The sequence below is a fragment of the Primulina eburnea genome, chromosome 1 (assembly GCF_022965805.1).
Source record: "Primulina eburnea isolate SZY01 chromosome 1, ASM2296580v1, whole genome shotgun sequence".
In the NCBI taxonomy this organism is placed as follows: domain Eukaryota; kingdom Viridiplantae; phylum Streptophyta; class Magnoliopsida; order Lamiales; family Gesneriaceae; genus Primulina; species Primulina eburnea.
The window spans coordinates 48,830,163-48,848,483 of NC_133101.1; positions in this window are offsets into that span (position 1 = coordinate 48,830,163).

Consider the following 18,321-nt stretch of genomic DNA (forward strand, 5'->3'; position numbering starts at 1 on the left):
AACTCCAATTCTATCCACATCGATATAACATCGATCAACAGTAATAGAAGAAGTTATAATTCTATCCACATCGATACAATACTGATCACCAGTAATAGAATGAGCTATAATTCTATCCACATCGATAACCAATTATCCAGTAGCACACTATGGCACTTCCGCCAATACCATATCTCATGACATCGTGCAATGTGCCCGTGGTGATCCCACCACCAGGCACTTCTGTCATAAGACTACTCGTCTAATACCTGCTATCTAAAATCAAGAGAACAAGTATATCAATCAAATCAATGCAATATTAATGCAATAAAGTAAAGTATGTGATTTAGGGAAACTCAAGTCTAACCGACTCAAGTCGATCTCCCAATACCACATTGACTTATACATTTCTTTCGTCGGTTTCTGGTTCAGTCGTAGTCCTGAACTTACAGTCTGTCTGGCAATGACAATACCAATAATCTCATATTAGTATACCTTTCAAATCAATAACAATCTGATCAATCTTGATTCAATTCAAAATCAACGGCATAACGGCACAATCTCAGTATCTCCGTCAATACCAATCAACAGACATCAATTACAAATTATAACTCATATCCATTACAATCTGTAATTCAATCATAATCCAAATCTGTCTGGTATAACTCAATATACCCTAAAAATTCATAACAATTCCATAATCAGTCCGTTTCTCAATCTGACTTCGATTCTACGATGTCTAACATGTCAAGAACGTCATATATGAGTTCCATTCAATTCTGACAATATCATAATTTCAAAGCATGTCAAAACATAGTAAAACTTACGTCAAGTTGTAGCCTACATTGCTAGGAACTCGGTACCGAAGTCGGATTTCAAATCAAACGGACGGATTTCTCGTAAATCAAATTCTAAAATCAAAGTCGTAAAATGGGTTTCGTTTTTCCCTTTTCCTCTTGGTTTCCTTCGAAACTGAATGCACAAATATATATATATATATATATATATATATCTATATATATATATATATATATATATATATATATATATATATATATATTGCATGCAATTCACTACGTGTCTTCTCCAGAATTTCATTCATTTCAAGCGGCGTTCGAGCGGTGCTAAACTACCGCTCGAGCGCGGCATGTTCTGTCCAAGCTCCTTCGGAATTACACATTGGCGCTCGGGCGGTCATAAATTACCGCCCGGGCGCCATCTCTTCTGCCCGAAGCATTCTCCTACAGAACATTGGCGCTCGGGCGGTCGTAATCTACCGCTCGGGCGCCACTACTTCTGTCCAAAACTTACACAAGTTATATGAACTCTTATTTCGTGTCCCGATTAATCTTTTCATAATCATATCAAATTATCTTTCAATAATTAAAGATTATTAGGATCAAATTTCTCGGGCATTACATTTCTCCCCCTCTAAGATACGATTTCGTCCTCGAAATCAACGATAAGCAAATCATATCATTAAGAAGGAATGTAATTACAATCGAGTACATATTTACCTCAGTGAAATAATGCTGGGAATTCCTGTCTCATATCCGATTCAATCTCCCACGTAGCTTCTTCAGTGCCATGACGAGTCCATTGAACTTTCACCAAAGGAATCGTCTTTGTTCTGAGCTGTTTCTCTTTACGATCGATAATCCGGATCGGTTTCTCGACATAACTCAATGTCTCATCCAGCTCAGTCTCGTCTGGCTGAATAACGTGAGAATCATCAGAGAGATACTTCCGCAGCATCGATACATGAAGGACATCATGTATCTCAGACAATGAAGGCGGCAATGCTAATCGATAGGCACGATTTCCTATCTTTTCAAGAATTTCATAGGGTCCGACATATCGTGGAGACAATTTTCCTTTCTTGCCAAATCTGACAACTTCTCTGAAAGGTGAAATTTTCAAAAATACTCGGTCTCCAGCCTCAAATACCAACGGTCGTCGTCTGAGGTTGGCATATTTGGCTTGTCGATCCTGGGCTGCCTTCATTTTCTTCTGAATCAATTTCACTTTTTCAGTCATATCTCTGATCATATCAGGTCCAGTCTCAGGAACTTCAGAGATATCATCCCAATAAAGAGGCGATCGACATTTCTTTCCGTATAATGCTTCAAATGGTGCCATTTCAATACTCGTTTGTGAAAGCGGACCGGTTACGGTGGCCGGAAGCGCAACGGAAGTCAAAAATTTAAATTTTCATGCTAGAAATTTCGGCCACCTCAATGTTTATGTGCAATATTTACAAAAACGAAAACATGCATAGGATGTTTAGGAGATATTACCTATCAATCACAAGGATTGATGAATGGCACCAACTTTGTTGTGAACAACAAAGCTCTTCAAGTGGAAGACAAGTCTACAAGCTCCTCCTCCTTTTCCTTCAAAATAAGGCCCACCACAAGCTAGGTAAACCCCTTCTAGTTTTGCACTAGAAAAACTAGAAGATTTTTCAATGAGAATGATTTTTATTCTTCAACACTTGAAGAACAAAACAAGAAGAAAAATGGAGAGAATTGTGTGTGTGTTGATAGGACTCGTTTTTACGTGTTTTTAGTGTTAGTTTTGAGTCGCATTCATGCATCATATTAGTTTGTTTTAGTTTAATTTAGCATTCATTTAGCATTATTTAGCATTTGGCTGATCTCGTGTATTTTGTGGTTGTTTTGTAGGAATTGGACCAAAAAGGAGAATTTTATATGCAGAGCAGCGAGAATGCCTCGCTAGGGCGGTCAAAAGTGACCGCCCCAGCGAGCATTTTAATCCAGCCGAGGAGTATTTGCGCGAACCTCTCGCTAGGGCGGTCAAAAGTGACCGCCCCAGCGAGACCAAAGACGCGGCCAAGGATTTTTATTCGAGAACCACTCGCCCCAGCGGTCAAAAGTGGCCGCCCTAGCAAGCGACGAAATCCGAGAAGATTTGTTTCCAAATTTTATGGACTCTATAAAACCACCTAACCTAATACACGAGAAGAGGCGCCGCGATTTGGAAGGGAGAGCACTGTAGCAGGCGATAGCTCAACGGAACCGGAACAAGAACTCAACAGCGTTTTCTCTTTACTCTTTTATTGTAGTTAGGATTTAGGGGATCCGACCCCGAACCGTTGTTTGATTATTTAATTCTCGACTTTTGATTCATTCTTGATTGTGCTATTATTTTACATTGAATTGTTAAAGCCTAGCTAACTTTAATAATATCTAATATTGTGGGTGAGTTCGAGAGAATAACTTGCGATAGGAACAAGTAGCATAATTCGTGGATCTACAATTTACATAGAGATATGAAGTTGGATACACGTTGGTAGTCATAGTCCAGTAGAGCGAAAACTAAGGGATTTCATAGATCGACATGCAATTCACCGTTAGTAAATAATAAAAGAGATTTTATTATTCTTTCGTGTAGAATTAGTTTAGCATGGCTCGAGAGAGTATGTTAATTGCTTAGGAAATCCTGTCAAAAGCGTAAATCAATGTCGATATTAATTAATTAAATTAACGACGGGTAGGTGAACCGAGATCCTAACACTCGCTTATTTATTATTTTAGTTTATATTATTTTTAATGTGTTTGTTTCAATTTAGTGTTTTAGTATTAATTTAGTTAATAAGTAATTCAATTGTCGTTTTAATTAATTAAAGAATTTAATTTAAAGTAAATTTGTCTAATCAATCTCTGTGGGATCGATACTCGTACTCTTATACGTTTTACTATAACTTGACATCGTGCACTTGCGATTATTTCGAGCCTGAATTTTTATTTATTTTTATTGGAGATTTTACTGTGCAAGTTTTGCTCGATCAAGTCTTTTGACCGCCCTAGCGAGGCATTCTCGCTGCTCTGCATATAAAATTCCCCTTTTTGGTCCAATTCCTACAAAACAACCACAAAATACACGAGATCAGCCAAATGCTAAATAATGCTAAATGAATGCTAAATTAAATTAAAACAAACTAATATGATGCATGAATGCGACTCAAAACTAACACTAAAAACACGTAAAAACGAGTCCTATCAACCCCCTCATACTAACCTTTTGCTCGCCCTCGAGCAAAATAGGTGACAAGACACAACAAAAACTAAAAACAAAAACAAAAATCAAATAAATAAAATAAAATGAAAACTAATTCAATGATATGTAATGGCTCAACTCATGCATCAACAAATCTTAAGTATATTTTCCATTGATCAATGTACAACACAAGTCATCGCACACCCCTTGAAATTTCCACACTAATTTTTATGCGTTGAACGTGAACGTGTGTGAGTGCAATGTTGTTTCCAGTATCGTGTCTTTCAAGTAGATTCATTCCTGAAATTTGCAAGATAACTCGATTTACATGTTAAATGCAAGTTCACTTTCATGCTCCAGTCTCCACTCATTGCTAACCAGTAAGTACAACTAATTAGGACTTCATATTTGCACATTATGATTCACTTATTATCAGAGTATAGTCAATTGATTAAAAGACGGGAATACACAGTTCATTTTCATTATGCACTTGTCAGATTTTTTTTTTTCCGACATTCCTCGTCTCCTTACATCTCCAACTTTTTAGCCTAGGAATAGGATTTCATTCCTTTATTTGGCTCCCCCTCACCTTACATCTCCCTTTTTTTTTTTTTTTAATAGTTCCTTTTTACAAGAAACTTTTTTTTTTTTTTAAGTGCACAATTTTCACTATGTACTCCATATTCAAATCCATAAAAAAAATTGTCTAATTCATTATTGTGCCACTGGTTAGTAACTCATTTCATAGACATGCACTCAAGTTCAACTCACACCTCATGCTTCTCAAATTCCCCACAAAAATTCAAAATTGCACTACTATTCACAAAATTCACTAGTTACAACATGTGTTTAAAAATATTCAACATTCAAGCAAAAATTTCATGCTTCAACAACAGGAGTGTCTAAAACTTAATGAAGAAACAAGATCAATGAGCATGTTTATCATCAATTCGCATTCATCATTGACCAAATTTCATCATCCAATTTTTTTTTTTTTTTTTTTTTAAATGATACCAAATAACTAAAAGAAAATACCTACCCCACCCCCTCATACTAAAGTCGTGCAATGTCCCCATTGCACTAGACGACATAGAAAAATTAAATAGATAGATAAAACCAAACAACTAAATGCATGCATAAAAAAAAAAAATTTATTAATAATTAATAATTTAATAAAAATAAAATAAAAACTCCCCTGGTTGATTATATTGTAGTAGTTGTAGACATCAATCATCTCCTATTGTACGAGCTCCTAAGGCCATCAATCTCTCCCGTCCTCCAGTATGCTCACCTGGCACAAAAGAAATTGAGCAAAATCAAATAACCACGAAACCGGGACTCAATGCAACAACTAAAATGAAAATAAATAACTAAAATATAAAACGCTTGGGTTGCCTCCCAAGTAGCGCCTGATTTCTAGTCGTTGGCTTGACCCTCCGAAGTCCTTATCAAAGAGCGGCTGATGCCCAAAGTAAGTGTCATATGACACCACATCTGGGTCTGGATTCCAAATGCCCTCAAGTCTGGCTAGACACATTAAGCTCGTCACCTCAACAACACACAACTCTGAATAATCGGCATGAGATGAGAAAAATAGTGTCGGCACTCCTTTATCAGAAAATTCTTCAAAAATCTCTTCCGACTGAGGCTCATTTACCAGCGAAGGATCAAACAACTCTAGATTTTCAGTCTTATCCAACTCATTCTCACTATCTTGGTTGTTTGAGTCATCATCATCAAACCAAACCAGATCGATCACCGGTTGAGTATCTCGCTTCACTTCATGTTCTCGGCGACTCTGAAAGATGGATTTCTTGATATTCTCTATTTGCTCCTGATCGAGCAAAACTTGCACAGTAAAATCTCCAATAAAAATAAATAAAAATTCAGGCTCGAAATAATCGCAAGTGCACGATGTCAAGTTATAGTAAAACGTATAAGAGTACGAGTATCGATCCCACAGAGATTGATTAGACAAATTTACTTTAAATTAAATTCTTTAATTAATTAAAACGACAATTGAATTACTTATTAACTAAATTAATACTAAAACAATAAATTGAAACAAACACATTAAAAATAATATAAACTAAAATAATAAATAAGCGAGTGTTAGGATCTCGGTTCACCTACCCGTCGTTAATTTAATTGATTAATATCGACACTGATTTACGCTTTTGACAGAATTTCCTAAGCAATTAACATACTCTCTCGAGCTATGCTAAACTAATTCTACACGAAAGAATAATAAAATCTCTTTTATTATTTACTAACGGTGAATTGCATGTCGATCTATGAAATCCCTTAGTTTTCGCTCTACTGGACTATGACTACCAACGTGTATCCAACTTCATATCTCTATGTAAATTGTAGATCCACGGATTATGCTACTTGTTCCTATCGCAAGTTATTCTCTCGAACTCACCCACAATATTAGATATTATTAAAGTTAGCTAGGCTTTAACAATTCAATGTAAAATAATAGCACAATCAAGAATGAATCAAAAGTCGAGAATTAAATAATCAAACAACGGTTCGGGGTCGGATCCCCTAAATCCTAACTACAATAAAAGAGTAAAGAGAAAACGCTGTTGAATTCTTGTTCCGGTTCCGTTGAGCTATCGCCTGCTACAGTGCTCTCCCTTCCAAATCGCGGCCCCCCTTTTCTCGTGTATTAGGTTAGGTGGTTTTATAGAGTCCATAAAATTTGGAAACAAATCTTCTCGGATTTCGTCGCTCGCTAGGGCGGCCACTTTTGACCGCTGGGGCGAGTGGTTCTCGAATAAAAATCCTTGGCCGCGTCTTTGGTCTCGCTGGGGCGGTCACTTTTGACCGCCCTAGCGAGAGGTTCGCGCAAATACTCCTCGGCTGGATTAAAATGCTCGCTGGGGCGGTCACTTTTGACCGCCCTAGCGAGACCTCTTCGATGCTATGCAAATAAAATCCCATTTTTTGGTCCACTTCCTACAAAACAACCACAAAATACACGAGATCAGCCAAATGCTAAATAATGCTAAATGAATGCTAAATTAAACTAAAACAAACTAATATGATGCATGAATGCGACTCAAAACTAACACTAAAAACACGTAAAAACGAGTCCTATCAACCCCCTCATACTAACCTTTTGCTCGCCCTCGAGTAAAATAGGTTAACGCACGAGATACTAAACAAACTCAACAAAAACAAACAAACTCAAACAAGAAAAAACCAACACAAGTAAATGTCAATGGTGAGTCGACAACGGTTATGTTCATGCCTCAGTTTACTTTCCCACTACCAATCATAGTCAAGTCAAATCGCAAACGAATACTCATTTCTCATCTACACATAAATATCAACACTAGTTTGAACGTGTGTGTGTGTGTCGTGATGGGTCTAGTCATTCGTACGTCAAATAGATCAATTATCAAATCATGCGAGTCACTTAATTAGCACTTCAATACAAGTCTCACTAGCATGCATTCCCGTATCCATTTATCACTAGCCATAAAGTGAACTTTATTCAACTTTTAAGAGCAGATAGGGGTGTCGAAAGGAAGGGAAATAAGCTCAAGTGGCTAAAAAGTTGGGAGTACACCGATCATTTTCATTGTGCAATCGTCAAGACTTTTGCGTCTGACTTTCCTCGTCTCCTTACATCTCCAACTTTTAGCCTAGGAATAGAATTTCATTCCTTTTATTTAGGCTCCCCCTCACCTTACATCTCCTTATTTTCTTTTCTTCCTTTTTTTTTGAATGCACAATTTTCACACATGTACTCCCTAGGCTAAGAATGATATCACTTTGAATTATAGCCGGTTGGGAGTTTGATCTTTTAATTAGTGCATTGGAGAGGAGGTACAAGTAAAGTTCAAGGCAAATCAACTTTTCTCAATCAAGGTCACTATTAGTGACTTATTTTCACGGGTTTGCATGCTAAATCAACTCATAAATGGTGCCTTTCAAGTTAACGAAACAAAATTTTCAAATTTCACCATTATTCCTACAAAATCCTAGTCCCCACGCAAATGTGCTCAAAAGTTCAAATTTTGTACCAAACTTTATGCTTCAACAATTAAGAGTACCGTTCACGAAGTGACCCAATCAACATTTTTGTAAACTATCAATTCAAGATCATCATTGGCTTATAAACTATGTCTTCTCACCATAAACGACACCAACTAAAAGAAATGCAACGAAACTTAAAGAAATGCAATGAACTAAAACAAATAGCTAAACAACCAAAACAAACTACCCACCCCCTCATACTAGAGTTGTGCCATGTCCTCATAGCACAAAACGAAACAAAGACTAAAACAAACATAAAAACGCATGAATGCAAATGCAAGGACTGAAATAAGCAAACAAATAAAAAAGAAAGGGGAAACAGTAAACTCCCCTGATCAGAAGTCCTCCTCCTCGTCATGCTCAGGTGGTCGGACTCCCTCGTCAGCTGGTATGCTCACCTGGCACAAAAGAAATTGAGCAAAATCAAATAACCACGAACCCGAGACTCAATGCAACAACTAAAATTAAAATAAATAACTAAAATATAAAACGCTTGGGTTGCCTCCCAAGTAGCGCCTGATTTCTAGTCGTCGGCTTGACCCTCCGAAGTCCTTATCAAAGAGCGGCTGATGCCCAAAGTAAATGTCATATGACACCACATCTGGGTCTGGATTCCAAATGCCCTCAAGTCTGGCTAGATATAGGCACATTAAGCTCGTCACCTCAACAACACACAACTCTGAATAATTGGCATGAGATGAGAAAAATAGTGTCGGCACTCCTTTATCAGAAAATTCTTCAAAAATCTCTTCCGACTGAGGCTCATTTACCAGCGAAGGATCAAGCAACTCTAGATTTTCAGTCTTATCCAACTCATTCTCACTATCTTGGTTGTTTGAGTCATCATCATCAAACCAAACCGGATCGATCACCGGTTGAGTATCTCGCTTCACTTCATGTTCTCGGCGACTCTGAAAGATGGATTTCTTGATATTCTCTATTTGCTCCTCAAGGTTGCGCAGAGAATTAATTTGATTTTCTATAGCTGCCTCAGTCAGTGCCACATACCTATCCACGGTATCTTCTAGTTGAGTCGTGATCAGTTCATGGCTATCTCTCTCATCATTTCGAAACTCAAATGGTTGGTCTATAAACTCTGGGTAATGATCTTGTGTGTATTGATGACTCCAACACTGAGGTGAAAGATCCCAATATCTATGGTAGTCAAAGTCCGCCATATCACCCAACAAAAGTATCATTTTCTCATCATCTCGGCAAAATAGTGGACTGCCTGTTGTTAGTGCTCCGTCGATCACCCATCTTCGTGTCAGTGCATCCAAACTATTAAGGAAAAATTTAAGAAGAGAATAGTCAGAAAAATCATGATACAGGAAATTGTTGCTAAATAATCGAATCTCTCCCATGCTGCGTAAAAAGGCTCTCCGCGTTGTTGGGCAAATCTTGTGAATACTTTTCGATGAAACATCTCAAAGTATTGCACAAGAAAATTTCCTGAAAAAAGAAAATAGAAAACGGTAGATCACGCAGGAATAAAATAAAATAAATAACTAAAAAAAATTAAATTAACTAAAGAAAATAACAAAAAGAAAAATTTGTCAATTTCAATCCCCGGCAACGGCGCCAAAAACTTGATCGAGCAAAACTTGCACAGTAAAATCTCCAATAAAAATAAATAAAAATTCAGGCTCGAAATAATCGCAAGTGCACGATGTCAAGTTATAGTAAAACGTATAAGAGTACGAGTATCGATCCCACAGAGATTGATTAGACAAATTTACTTTAAATTAAATTCTTTAATTAATTAAAACGACAATTGAATTACTTATTAACTAAATTAATACTAAAACAATAAATTGAAACAAACACATTAAAAATAATATAAACTAAAATAATAAATAAGCGAGTGTTAGGATCTCGGTTCACCTACCCGTCGTTAATTTAATTGATTAATATCGACACTGATTTACGCTTTTGACAGAATTTCCTAAGCAATTAACATACTCTCTCGAGCTATGCTAAACTAATTCTACACGAAAGAATAATAAAATCTCTTTTATTATTTACTAACGGTGAATTGCATGTCGATCTATGAAATCCCTTAGTTTTCGCTCTACTGGACTATGACTACCAACGTGTATCCAACTTCATATCTCTATGTAAATTGTAGATCCACGGATTATGCTACTTGTTCCTATCGCAAGTTATTCTCTCGAACTCACCCACAATATTAGATATTATTAAAGTTAGCTAGGCTTTAACAATTCAATGTAAAATAATAGCACAATCAAGAATGAATCAAAAGTCGAGAATTAAATAATCAAACAACGGTTCGGGGTCGGATCCCCTAAATCCTAACTACAATAAAAGAGTAAGAGAAAACGCTGTTGAATTCTTGTTCCGGTTCCGTTGAGCTATCGCCTGCTACAGTGCTCTCCCTTCCAAATCGCGGCCCCCCTTTTCTCGTGTATTAGGTTAGGTGGTTTTATAGAGTCCATAAAATTTGGAAACAAATCTTCTCGGATTTCGTCGCTCGCTAGGGCGGCCACTTTTGACCGCTGGGGCGAGTGGTTCTCGAATAAAAAATCCTTGGCCGCGTCTTTGGTCTCGCTGGGGCGGTCACTTTTGATCGCCCTAGCGAGAGGTTCGCGCAAATACTCCTCGGCTGGATTAAAATGCTCGCTGGGGCGGTCACTTTTGACCGCCCTAGCGAGACCTCTTCGATGCTATGCAAATAAAATCCCATTTTTTGGTCCACTTCCTACAAAACAACCACAAAATACACGAGATCAGCCAAATGCTAAATAATGCTAAATGAATGCTAAATTAAACTAAAACAAACTAATATGATGCATGAATGCGACTCAAAACTAACACTAAAAACACGTAAAAACGAGTCCTATCAGCTCCTCAAGGTTGCGCAGAGAATTAATTTGATTTTCTATAGCTGCCTCAGTCAGTGCCACATACCTATCCATGGTATCTTCTAGTTGAGTCGTGATCAGTTCATGGCTATCTCTCTCATCATTTTGAAACTCAAATGGTTGGTCTATAAACTCTGGGTAATGATCTTGTGTGTATTGATGACTCCAACACTGTGGTGAAAGATCCCAATATCTATGGTAGTCAAAGTCCGCCATATCACCCAACAAAAGTATCATTTTCTCATCATCTCGGCAAAATAGTGGACTGCCTGTTGTTAGTGCTCCGTCGATCACCCATCTTCGTGTTAGTGCATCCAAACCATTAAGGAAAAATTTAAGAAGAGAATAGTTAGAAAAATCATGATACAGGAAATTGTTTGCTAATAATCGAATCTCTCCCATGCTGCGTAAAAAGGCTCTCCGCGTTGTTGGGCAATCTTGTGAATACTTTTCGATGAAACATCTCAAAGTATTGCACAAGAAAATTTCCTGCAAAAAGAAAATAGAAAACGGTAGATCAAGCAGGAATAAAATAAAATAAATAACTAAAAAAATTAAATTAACTAAAGAAATAACAAAAAGAAAAATTTGTCAATTTCAATCCCCGGCAACGGCGCCAAAAACTTGATCGAGCAAAACTTGCACAGTAAAATCTCCAATAAAAATAAATAAAAATTCAGGCTCGAAATAATCGCAAGTGCACGATGTCAAGTTATAGTAAACGTATAAGAGTACGAGTATCGATCCCACAGAGATTGATTAGACAAATTTACTTTAAATTAAATTCTTAATTAATTAAAACGACAATTGAATTACTTATTAACTAATTAATACTAAAACAATAAATTGAAACAAACACATTAAAAATAATATAACTAAAATAATAAATAAGCGAGTGTTAGGATCTCGGTTCACCTACCCGTCGTTAATTTAATGATTAATATCGACACTGATTTACGCTTTTGACAGAATTCCTAAGCAGTAACATACTCTCTCGAGCCATGCTAAACTAATTCTACACGAAAGAATAATAAAATCTCTTTTATTATTTACTAACGGTGAATGCATGTCGATCTATGAAATCCCTTAGTTTTCGCTCTACTGGACTATGACTACCAACGTGTATCCAACTTCATATCTCTATGTAAATTGTAGATCCACGGATTATGCTACTTGTTCCTATCGCAAGTTATTCTCTCGAACTCACCCACAATATAGATATTATTAAAGTTAGCTAGGCTTTAACAATTCAATGTAAATAATAGCACAATCAAGAAGATATCAAAAGTCGAGAATTAAATAATCAAACACCGGTTCGGGGTCGGACTCCCCTAAATCCTAACTACAATAAAAGAGTAAAGAGAAAACGCTGTTGAGTTCTTGTTCCGGTTCCGTTGAGCTATCGCCTGCTACAGTGCTCTCCCTTCCAAATCGCGGCGCCTCTTCTCGTGTATTAGGTTAGGTGGTTTTATAGAGTCCATAAAATTTGGAAACAAATCTTCTCGGATTTCGTCGCTCGCTAGGGCGGCCACTTTGGACCACTGGGGCGAGTGGTTCTCGAATAAAAATCCTTGCCGCGTCTTTGGTCTCGCTGGGGCGGTCACTTTTGACCGCCCTAGCGAGAGGTTCGCGCAAATACTCCTCGGCTGGATTAAAATGCTCGCTGGGACGGTCACTTTTGACCGCCCTAGCGAGGCATTCTCGCTGCTCTGCATATAAAATTCCCTTTTTGGTCCAATTCCTACAAAACAACCACAAAATACACGAGATCAGCCAAATGCTAAATAATGCTAAATGAATGCTAAATTAAACTAAAACAAACTAATATGATGCATGAATGCGACTCAAAACTAACACTAAAAACACGTAAAAACGAGTCCTATCATTTTGATTGTCTCAAACATTTTGAGCCCAACTAGACATTCTTGATTTTACTCAAGCCCACTAGTTAAATAATTATTCAATTGGCTCTACGAGGCCCAATGTTATTTAATTAATCCAACACTTGAATTAATTTAATTATTGGACTCTACTAGGCCCACTAGTGATTAATTAATCAACACTTGAATTAATTTAATTTAGTCCATAATAATGTTTATGAAAATCACAATTTTTCAAATACATTATTCACTTGGCCAAATTTAATCTAGGAACACTTCCATAAATTAAAATTAATATTTCTCTCATAGAAGTCACACTTCTATTTTTCTTTACGCTTATAAACACATTTATAAGCCGTTCAACACATTGAACTATTTTACTTCTCATCGGGATTTACAAAGCTAGTACTTGTGTGGCCCTCAATGGTTCATTGATACAACTAGCCGTGGGTTCACATCTCTATATGATTCGGACTAAACATGTCCTTATTCGAGCATACCCCAATTGCCCATTCTTACTTGTCAACTCCTTGATAGTAAGAACGTCCGAACTCAAGTCTGATAGTACCCAACCAATCACGTTAAACGCCTAGCAGCATCGCTTACGTGATTCCCTAGGTATCACATGATAGTGCCTGCAAGAACCATTCAATTATGGTTAGCGTACAGTATGGTCCCTTCAACTCATATATCCCGATCGATTCGACAACTATTGGTTTATCGAGAGTTGTCAATGAATCGATACTATGTGTCATGTTGTGGTTGCATCGATGGTGTAATCTATGAAACCCCTTTCATAATTACCACCATACTCTGATCAGAGATTTCAACCCACACATACATGAAAAACACATAGGATATCCATACCCGTAGGTAAGCGGTGAATCCCCGGCTACAATGCATCGACTCCTATGTGTTTTCGCCGTAACACCCAACCTTGCCACCTGATGACCCCATAAGAGTCGGTAAACAAGTCAAAGTGAAACGCTAGCACATAGAGTCTCAATGTTGTCCCGGGTCATAAGGACTAATGGTGTACAACCATAAACTAGGACTTCTTCCACTCGATAAGTGAGAACCACTTGGAAAGTCCTTTATAGAGGGTTGTTCAGTGCACTCTACCAGGAGCACCTATCTGCATGCTCGGACATCACCAATGTCCCCTACCAATGAAACACGGTACTCACATCGCAGATACTAGTCTCTAACTCGAGCGGCCTATATCCTTCTTAGTGGCGGCTGAATCGACTAGGAACAGTTTAGAATATACAGTATTACAAATATGAGTTTCATGATACTCATCATATGAGCATCTCATATTCTTTCTACTATTTTGTATATTCAAGGGCTTTATCTATGCAACTAGCATGGGTATACAGATAAAGATTTGCCAAAATAATAAATTCAAATATTATTAAAATAAAGATCGTTTATACAAGAGTTTCATCGTGAACAGTCGGCCAACACTTGGCTCGACGTGCACCTACTCTAACAGTTTGATAGCTATTGTTGTACGAAATTCACAAAGAGGCAATGCATCTTGCCAATTAGTGCTAAAATCAAACACTACCGCTCTTAACATATCTCCAATGTCTGAATCGTACGCTCTGACTGTCCGTCAGTCTGTGGATGATATGTGGTACTCAGATGTAACTTCGTACCGAAAGCTTGCTGCAAACTCTGCCAGAAGTGCGAAGTAAACCGAGGATCACGGTCTGAAACAATCGACTTTGGCACTCCATGCAATCTAACCACTTCCTTGACATAAATATCGGCCATATGATCATATCGGTACGTCATCTTGTATGGAATAAAACATGCAGATTTGGTCAATCGATCAATCACGACCCAAATCGCATCATAACCTCGGGGGGATCTCAGTAACTGTGTCACAAAATCCATGGAAATGTAATCCCATTTCCATTCAGGAATCGACAAACTCTGTAATAGTCCTCCTGGTTTCTTCCTTTCAGCTTTCACCTGTTGGCAATTAGACACTTGGCTACAAATTTAGTCACATCAGATTTCATTTGTTTCCACCAATACTGTGTCTTTAAGTCATTGTACATTTTCCTGCCACCAGGATGAATGCTAAAACGACTGTTGTGCGCTTCTGTCAGTATTCGCTGTCTCAATTCTGAAACATTTGGCACAACAATACGATTATTCACATACAAAACACTATCTTGTACCTGATATTCCGATTGATGTCCAGCTCTGACCATTGCAATCGAATTCTGTACATTCTGATCAACTTTCTGAGCTTCTTTAATTTTCAAAAGCAGCTCTGGTTCAGCTCGAATAGCACATAATCTTAGAGGTTGACGATCTGTCTCAAATTACTAATCCAGACAAGCAGAAATCTTCAATCAAATTCGATACACCAATCGTCGATAAGGATAGTGCACATACCTTTCGACTCAATGCATCTGCTGCTGCATTCGACTTTCCTGGATAATACTTGATTTCACAATCGAAGTCATTCAATAAATCCAGCCATCTTCGCTGTCTCATATTCAATTCAGATTGTGAAAACAGATATTTCAAGCTTTATGATCAGAATATATTTCGAATTTCTCACCGTACAGATAATGTCGCCATATCTTTAATGCAAAGACTATGGCTGCCAATTCAAGATCATGAATTGGGTAACGAGATTCATGGGGTTTTAGTTGTCTCGAGGCATAAGCAATCACATGCCCTCGCTGCATCAAAACACAACCCAATCCTCGGTGAGATACATCACAATAAACGACAAATCCACCAGTGCCTGAAGGAATCGTCAACACAGGCGCACTGGTCAGTCTCTTTTTCAACTCAAGGAAATTGGATTCACAGTCTTCGGTCCACACAAATGGAGCATTCTTCTGAGTCAACTGTGTAATCGGCTTGGCAATACTCGAAAAATCTTGGATAAACGTCGGTAATACCCTACCAAACCCATAAAACTGCGAATTTCTGGTACAGACGTAGGTCTCGGCCAACTAATCACGGCTTCAACCTTACTAGAATCAACAAATATACCATCTCCTGATATAATGTGACCCAAAAACACTACCTGTTTCAACCAAAATTCGTATTTTGACAGTTTCGCATACAGTTTCTCAGCCCTCAAAATTCTCAACACAGTCCTCAGATGATTAGCATGCTCAATCATTTTCTTGAATAGATCATATATCATCAATGAATATGATAACAAAATCATCCAAATATTTCTGGAAGACACGGTTCATCAATCCCATAAATACCGCCGGTGCATTCGTCAACCAAAAGGCATGACAATAAACTCATAGTGTCCATACATGGTTCTGAATGCTATCTTTGAGATATCAGAATCCCTGACTCTTAGTTGATGGTATCCGGATCCCAAATCGATCTTGGAATACACCGAAGAACCCTGCAACTGATCAAATAAATCATCGATACGAGGCAATGGATATTTATTCTTTACCGTTGCCTATTCAGTTGCCTGTAGTCGATACAAAGTCTCATCGACCCATCCTTCTTTCTCACGAACAGTACTGGAGCACCCCAAGGAGATACACTCGGTCTGATATATCCCTTGGCCAATCCTCCAACTGTTCTTTCAACTCTTTTAACTCGATCGGTGCCATCCGGTAAAGAGCCCTCGAGATCGGAACTGTTCCTGGCATCAACTCAATGCTGAAGTCTATTTCTCGAATCGGAGGCAATCCAGGAATCTCATCTGGAAAGACATCAGCAAACTCACATACCACCGGCAATCCGCAATGAATGGGCTCGATTCAGTAAGTCAACTAATATACCAGGAATCCATCCGCTCCCTTCTGCAATAATCGACTCATATTCATTGCAGATATCAAAGGAATTCTAGCACGAGAACCCTTACCATAAAATTTCCACTCCTCAGCCATTTCAGGTCTGAATCGAACAATCTTGTGGAACAATCGACTGTAGCTCGGTACTTGGTCAACATATCGATACCGATAATGCAATCAAAATCAGATAAACCAAGCACAATACAGTCTAGCTCAATCGTACGTCCATCGTACTGCAGTATACAAGGTTTCACAGATTTCACTGACATAAACCCTGTCCCTACGGAGAAGAAACAGACACTACCGCAGACAATGACTCAATAGGTAACGCATGACTCAATGCAAATCTCTTAGAAATAAAAGTATGTGATGCACCAGTGTCAATCAACACATATGCAGGATAACCAGAAATAAAACAGTTACCTGCCACGACATCATCAGGTGCATCCTGTGCTTGCTCCTCAGTCAAAGCGAATAGTCGGGCCTGCTGTCGAGGAGGCTGGCTCGCTGTCTGGCTCCCTCCTGGCCTCTGCTGTGACTGAGTAGACGGTGCTGGCTGAAAGGAATGAACGGCAGAAGATCGTCTTCCTGTCTGAGCTGCTGATCCAGACGACTCAGCAGCCGGAGCTCCCTGGGCACCACGTTGTGGACACACTCGGGCAAAGTGTCCATGCTGCTTACAAATACGGCAATTGCCGAACACTCCTCGGCACTGCTCGGTGGAATGCTTCCCTCCACAAGTGCTACAGTAGGGTCCTGTGTAACTCTGGCCCTGACCAGTCTGTCTAGAGCCACTCGAACTGGATGAACTACTTCCAGCTTTCTTGAATTTCTTCCCTTTAGCTTTCAGGAAGTCTTTCTTCCCACTAACACTGCCGCTCTCAAATCGGGGAGCTGGTGGAGGCAGCTGTGATCTCGGTACTGAAGGCACAAACGAGGCCTCTCTCTGTCTCATTAAACCGGCCTCGGCTCCCTTGGCTCGTTCAAGGCATCGGTGAAATGTTTGGCCTCCGGTATTTACCAAGGTAAAGATTTCAGGGTTTAGGCCATTTATGAACTGGTCCGCAACGGCCTCATCATGTTCAGCCATATGAGGAGCAAATCGGAGCAACGTAGAGAACTTAGCCACATAATCCTCAATGTTTAACTGGCCTTGTCTCAAGTTTGCAAATTCGGCTCCCTTGTCCTTCCTATAAGATACTGGAAAGAACCGTAGATAAAATTCACTCTTAAACACACTCCAGGTAATGGCCGTACCTCGTTGTTCCAATGCCCGTCTAGTCGTGATCCACCAGTGTTTAGCAAAGTCGTGCAACTGGTGTCCGATCAGTTTCACCTCTTTTCCTCAGTATTTCCAAGGATTCAAACATTGATTCAATATCGTCCAACCAACTTTCACATTCCACGGAATTCTCCGTACCTTTCAAAGTCGGTGGATGGAACGATTGAAATCTTTTCAACAATTGCTCCATTGGAGTAGGTGTCACATCCATGGGAGGATTTGAAGTACTACCCTGTTCAGGTACTCTCCTCGGAGGCATATCTGATAATCGAAGAGGTTAGTAATTCCAAATACCACTTACCAGTTTCGATCCTCCTCGGATCATCTCACAGCTGATCCATTCCAAATAATACACAATACCATATCAAAATCAGATATTCAGGCAAATATGTATTAAAACAGGAACTCATGCTAGCAATCAAAAGCAGGAA